We start from the raw sequence: 6,612 nt of genomic DNA, 5'->3' as shown, positions 1-6,612 counted from the left end.
ACAAATGCTTAATCTACTGAGCCACCCAGGGGCCCCTTTTTGCAAGTTTCTTAATGTACTAAATATACCACTATACAACTTACCGATCACATTTCCCACAGAAATGAAGACTTACGACCATACAAAAACCCACATGCAAGTGTTGTTACTAGCTTTATTCATAAGAGTCAAAAACTAGAAACAACCCAGATATCTTGCAGTGAGCAAATGGTTTAACAAACAGTGCAGCTTCCATACCATGAAATACTGCTCAGCGAAAAAAAGGGAACAAACACAGGACCAACTTGGATTAATCTCCAGATTCGCTGCAAATTATTCTAAGTGAAAAAAATGCAAGCCTAAAAGGTCACATGTTGTATGATTTCATTCCTATAACATTCATTTTTTTTTAAGATTTTATTTATTTATTTATTTGAGAGAGAGAGAGAGAGAGAAACAGCATGAGGGGGAGAGGGTCAGAGGGAGAAGCAGGCACCCCGTGGAGCCGGGAGTCCGATGTGGGACTCGATCCCAGGACTCCGGGACCATGACCTGAGCCGAAGGCAGTCCCTTAACCAACTGAGCCACCCAGGCGCCCACTATCACATTCTTGAAATGACAAAATTAGAGATGTGGAGAACACATTGAAATACATACATAGAGTCAATGTCAATATCTTGCTTGTGATAGTATATTATAGTTGTTTGTGCAAGTTGTTACCATTAGGGAATACTGGGGAAAAAATATACCAGATCTCTCTGTATTATTCCTTATAACTGTGTGTGAATCCACAATTCTCTCAAAATAAAAAGTTAAATAAAGCAACAACAACAAAAACTATTAAGGATATACCTTATCCTGTGCTGAAAATCCCACAGTAAGGCAGGGCCACAGTAAAAGACCTTGGGGACTCCATGTCAGTCTATAGACTACATCAGTTTGGACCCTCACCCTCAAGATTTGGGCTTAGGCTTAATTTTCTTTTTTAAAGGTTTTTAATTATATATTTGACAGAGAGAGAGAGAGAGAGAGCGTGAGCAGGGGGGAGGAGCAAGGGGAGAGAGAGAAGCAGACTCCCTGCTGAGCAGAAAGCCTGATGGGGTACTCGATCCCAGGACTCTGGGATCATGACCTGAGCTGAAGGCAGACGCTTAACTGACTGTGCCACCCAGGTGCCCAAGGGCTTAGGCTTGATTTAAGGGTGGGGGAGCTTGATTTGTGAGTTTTTGGACAGGTGTAAGACAGCCCACTGCCTCTCTTCCCATTTGTTAACCTACTGCCCGGAGTAACTTGGTTTATATTCACTGTAGGATTAGAGGAATGTTTTTGTTCAATTTATAGTCTGTCATTAATAAATCTGTCTGCCGATACCATCCCAATGCTAAAACAAAACAACTTCAATTGGAAGCAAAAAGGTGCTATTTTTATATAAATAAAATAAGTCATATGAATCTTCTCAACCTGGTTGTGTGGGAAACAGTACCTGTGAGTGGCTTACCCTAAACTGTCATAAGAAAAAGTATGGGCTCATTTAGATGTCAGAGAGAACAAAAGTACAACCATAAAGCAAGATAATTTAAGAAATTGATTGAAAAAAATGAAGAATTTCTATTTTGCAAAGGATATACTGAACAAAATTTAGAGGTAGATGAAACACTAAAGGAAGATATTTGCAACTCCTCAACAGACAAAGAACCAACATTTGGAATACATTTGTATCTACAAATCATTCAGGAAATTCCAGGGAACGTACAGAAAATGGGCAAAGGATATGACACACTACTTACAGAAACCTAAGTGCCTAACACATATATAAAGAGCTGTCCAAACTTGTCAGTAATCAGAGAGAAATGTGAATTTTAAATCAATGAGATACCAGCTTACACCCATGAAAATGGCAAAAATAGAAAGATAATATAAAATGTGGTGGGGATTTTGGGTAATAGGAGCTCTCTTGCATCGCCGGAGGGAATGTAGATTGATGCAGCCCCTCTAGGTAATTTGGCAGTGCGCACATTATGTACCCACAGCTCAATGATGAGATCAGGACCATAATGCGACAAGCATGAAGTTGTAGAAGAATCAGGAAGTCTATCACTTTGAATAGGGAGTGAAATGTCATGGTTGCACATCTTGGAGCACCATGTAACATTTAGAAGCAATGAACTTGATGTACATATAATAACACAGACAGGCCTTAAAAACATGGTAAGTAAGAATAGTAAGTCACAGAATGGGATCATGATTATGTACATTTATATAAAGTTTTTCAAAATATATACTCCAACAACAACACTTTTCACGCGGTTGCATACAAACTCAAGAAAACATATAAACTATATTAGTGTTGTTGCCTATGGTGGGAAAGAAAACAGGGGTAGTGTATAAATAAATAAGCAATAAGGGGCTTTTTTTTATGGACTCTTGACACTGATGAGACTCTGCCTCAGGATGAGTAGGATTAGTTCAGTCCTCCACACCTGTGATCTAAAGGAGGACAAGATGAAGTAATGGACGGCTGGTGGTACATGACATTGAAGCTGTAAACATCAGCTCAGCGGAACGGCAAATTAAGAAAGACACACTAGGGGTGGTTCAGTTGGTTAAGCGGCTGCCTTTTGGCTTGGGTCATGATCCCAGGGTCCTGGGATCGAGCCCGGCGTTGGAATCCCTGCTCAGCGGAGAGCCTGCTTCTCCCTCTGGCACTCCCCCTGCTTGTGTTCCCTCTCTCACTGTGTCTCTCTCTGTCAAATAAATAAATAAAATCTTAAAAAAAAAAAAGAAAGAAAGACACACTAGGAATGCACAACTCAGCTCTTTCCTTTTTTTCTTTGGAGGGAGCCCTTATCCCACAGGTCTCCTTAGGTTCAGGGCTGTCGAAGATCGAGTGGGAAAATCTTCCTAATACCATAGTATAGTCAGTAGACCCAGTTGGGTCTCACACTGCCAACCAACGTCGGTTGGCAATGGTTCCATTTTTCTTTTATTACGCAAATTGTTTATAGCTGCATGGGGGAGAGGGGTATTTATTGAGATCACTCTCGGTGACTGCAGCTGTCACAGGCACACAAATAACCTGAACTGTGTTGTTTTTATTATTTGGCAACCAATTTTCCTACCATCTCACCCACCTAGATCAAGATTATAGCCTGGACTTGGCAAAGAGCAGTGTACTGAGTTGAGGGGTAAGGTATACCACCAGAGGGGAATGAAGTCCTAATCAGAGTTTCCTATCAGAGCCTTTGGACTCAGGTTTGTGTGTAAAATTAAGTGTACAGATTAAGCAAGCTTGCTTATCAGGTTTCGCTGGTTACTTTCACTTATTACTAAGTTCCTAGGGTGTGGTATATTAGAAAAAAATGAAAAGGGGGGGCTGCAGGCAAGCTGGGAAAAACAGACCTCAGACGAGGTAGCAAGGGAGCCAAACCGCGTATAAAAACTTTAGGGGGTGCCTGGGTGGCTCAGCCAGTTAAGCGTCTGCCTTCGGCTCAGGTCATGATCCCAGGGTTCTGGGATCGAGCTCCACATCAGGCTCCTGGGAGCCCACTTCTCCCTCTCCCTCTGCCACTCCCCCTGCTTGTGCTCTCTCGCTCTATCAAATAAATAAAATCTTAAAAAACAAACAAACAAAAAAACCTTAGTAATTGTGAAATGTCTCATGCAGTGCAATAACTGATATCCCTGACCCTCGGGACCAAAGGTGATTTCTGTTCCATATATTCTGTTCAGTTAGGTGAGAAAATATCTGATGCAATTTTCAAAGATTGTGGCTAAAAATAAAAAAGACATTTGAAATGGTTAACCTTAGCTGTTTGAAAAATCGGTAATGTGCCACACCTAATTCTCCAGTGTTTGATAAATGAGTTATGATTTGATATTACTATTTTAAAATAATTAGTAGATTTATAAAATCTAGTTCTTGTACTCTTTAAAAATGTGCACCTTATTCCCCTCTGCAGTTATCTGAGCAATAAACCCAAGTTATTATTATGGGTTCCAAGGTCTTTTCTGAAACTAGTTAAACAGGTAAGTGCTTTAAACAAAGAAGTGTCTCCAGTTCAAGCCGTTATTTTGAATGCTCTGTTGCTTACAGAATGTTGTGAATTTGAAATATGTGTGCTGTGTAGTATGTAATTGTAGATTTTGATCAGAGACACACAGTTAAATAGTAATCTGTAGTAAATTTGTATTACATAGATAGCTAGGTTTGCAGAATTGTTTTCCAACTTAGAATAATAAGGACTTTTAATTTCTTCAGTTCCAGTTTGAGGAAACCGTGACCTTGTGAAAACTTTGGCTGGTAATAATGTTTCCACTATGGTGATAATACACATCTTCTAGTGTCTGTGTTCTGATCTCTGTAATCTCGTATTCATTAAGATGGCTATGTCTTCATGCACACTGAATGAGAAGGAATTCATATGAATATGAGTAGACATCTTTATAATATAGACTAGCAATCTTCTGGGAATGATTTAGCACATAAACTCCAGAAGCCAAACGTAAACAAAATTTTAGATTATTTTTTCTGCTGAAAATGAAAGATGCAATTATTGTGAAAAGATAAAACATTTCAGAAGCATAGCACAGAATGTCTTGTCTTCTTCTTCTTTTTTTTTTAAGATTTTATTTATTTATCTGAGAGAGAATGGGAGACAGAAAGCATGAGAGGGGGAGGATCAGAGGGAGAAGCAGACTCCCCGCCGAGCAGGGAGCCCGATGCGAGACTCGATCCCGGGACTCCAGGATCATGACCTGAGCCGAAGGCAGTTGCTTAACCAACCGAGCCACCCAGGCGCCCTGTCTTCTGTCTTCTTAATTTCTTTTCTTCACCAGATAGCCATTGTTACATTTTCATGTGTCTTTCTTCAGAACTTCCAAAACTAAGCCTTGATTTTGCCACAGGAATGTTATTTAAGGATAATTATTACATCATGGCTACATTGACCATCACATAGATAAAAATTTCTAAATGTAGATAAACTTAGGTTCAACATGTATAAAATTATGATCAAGACTTTGAGAATCACTGTATGGTGTTAGATTTGGCTCATTTTAGATCCCATTCTTTTGTACAAGAAGAGCTGCTTAGGCCTCTCTTTCTCAGTCCCCACAATCTTTCACTGGCTCAATCCAGCTTTGTGCAGAAATTGTTATATGCCCAGTTAAAACGTACTTTTGCACTACCTATATGTTTTTACTTTTAATAATTCTAGGATAATTATTTTTTGACTTCTTTAATGTGTAGGAAAAAAGTCAGCTAGTATAGATTCTAGTTATTTAAACTTGGATGAAAGCAATAGTTGCCATTGTCAAAATAAGAAATGCTTTTGGGACAGTTAGTTCTTTTGGTCCTGGATAGATACAAAAGCTTAACAGTTTGTCATATTATACTCTCCAGTAGACTAAAGGGGTAGATAATTGATATCTGTTGCTTTGTAACCAAAATTCTTGGCATATCAAGTGGGAATGGGCGAGTGTAAGTAGGACAGTAATTTTCAATTTTATATTTCCAATTATCAATGCTTAATTGAAGTGAGAAAATACAAAATAAGTGGATTAAAAGTGCCCATTAAATAAATGGGTAAATGGTTCTAACAACGTTATAATATTTTCTCATCAACAACTGAAAAGACAAATGGTTCTAAGTTCATTCATTAATTCATTCACTCATTTGTTTTTTGGCTAATGCATCCAACCATCCATCCATCTATCCATATTTCTATCTACCATCTTCTCAAAAAATGCTTTTTTGAACACCTTCTCTGGAGATGACATTGTGAGAGAATTAAAAAAACAGACAAAAAAAAAAAACCACAAAATATCAATGGCATCTCCAAAATGCTAAACACCAACATTCTAGTTAAAATTCTTAGAGTGGATTTTTTTGGGTAATGTTTCCAAAAAAAAAAAAAAGAAAGAAAGAAAGAAAGAACAGAAAAGAAAGAGGAAAAAAGAGAAGTAAAAAAAAAAAAAAAAGGATTTATATAGGCCTGAAGAGAATTGCCTCAGAAATTAAAATTAGAGGTAAAAATGTATATACCCCGCTCTGGAGGGTCTTGATTAAGCAGGTCTGGATCTGCCAGTTATTATGAGTTCTTGATCAGATTGCTCTATTTTTCAGTGCTGGATTCCTCATCTGTAATAGCGATATAATGAAACTTACCTCTCAAGCTTATCAAGAATATTTAGTGAGATACTACACATGAGAGCCTCTGCAATTCCAAAGTGTAATACAGCTCCAAGGTATTAGTCACTTTTAATATAACACAATGAGGTAAAAACATTTTCAGAGGTATGGAGCCCTTTTCTTAGTTGTGTTCACAAACGCTGTTAAGTGCTAATGGCATTCAGTTCCAAGGTAATCAGTCAGTTTTCATGAGTCAAGATAAATCTGTATCTAACTATTCTTTCTATTTGATTCAAGTGTAGGGTGGGGGGAGGTCTGGGAGTAGGGAAGGATGGGCAGAGGAGGTGCTGGGATGTGGGATGAGAAACCACGAGTGGGTAGTGATGAGAGGGTGGAGTGGTAGCCCAGTTATCTATTCTAGTCTTCCCATTTTTGGAAGAGGAGGTACTATCCAGAGGTTAACGTGACTTGGTCAAAGTCACATAGCCTGTTGGTGGCAGGGA

This window comes from Leptonychotes weddellii, chromosome 8 (assembly GCF_054177405.1).
Source record: "Leptonychotes weddellii isolate Sample4059 chromosome 8, ASM5417740v2, whole genome shotgun sequence".
Lineage (NCBI taxonomy): Eukaryota > Metazoa > Chordata > Mammalia > Carnivora > Phocidae > Leptonychotes > Leptonychotes weddellii.
This window is presented reverse-complemented; position numbering follows the sequence as displayed.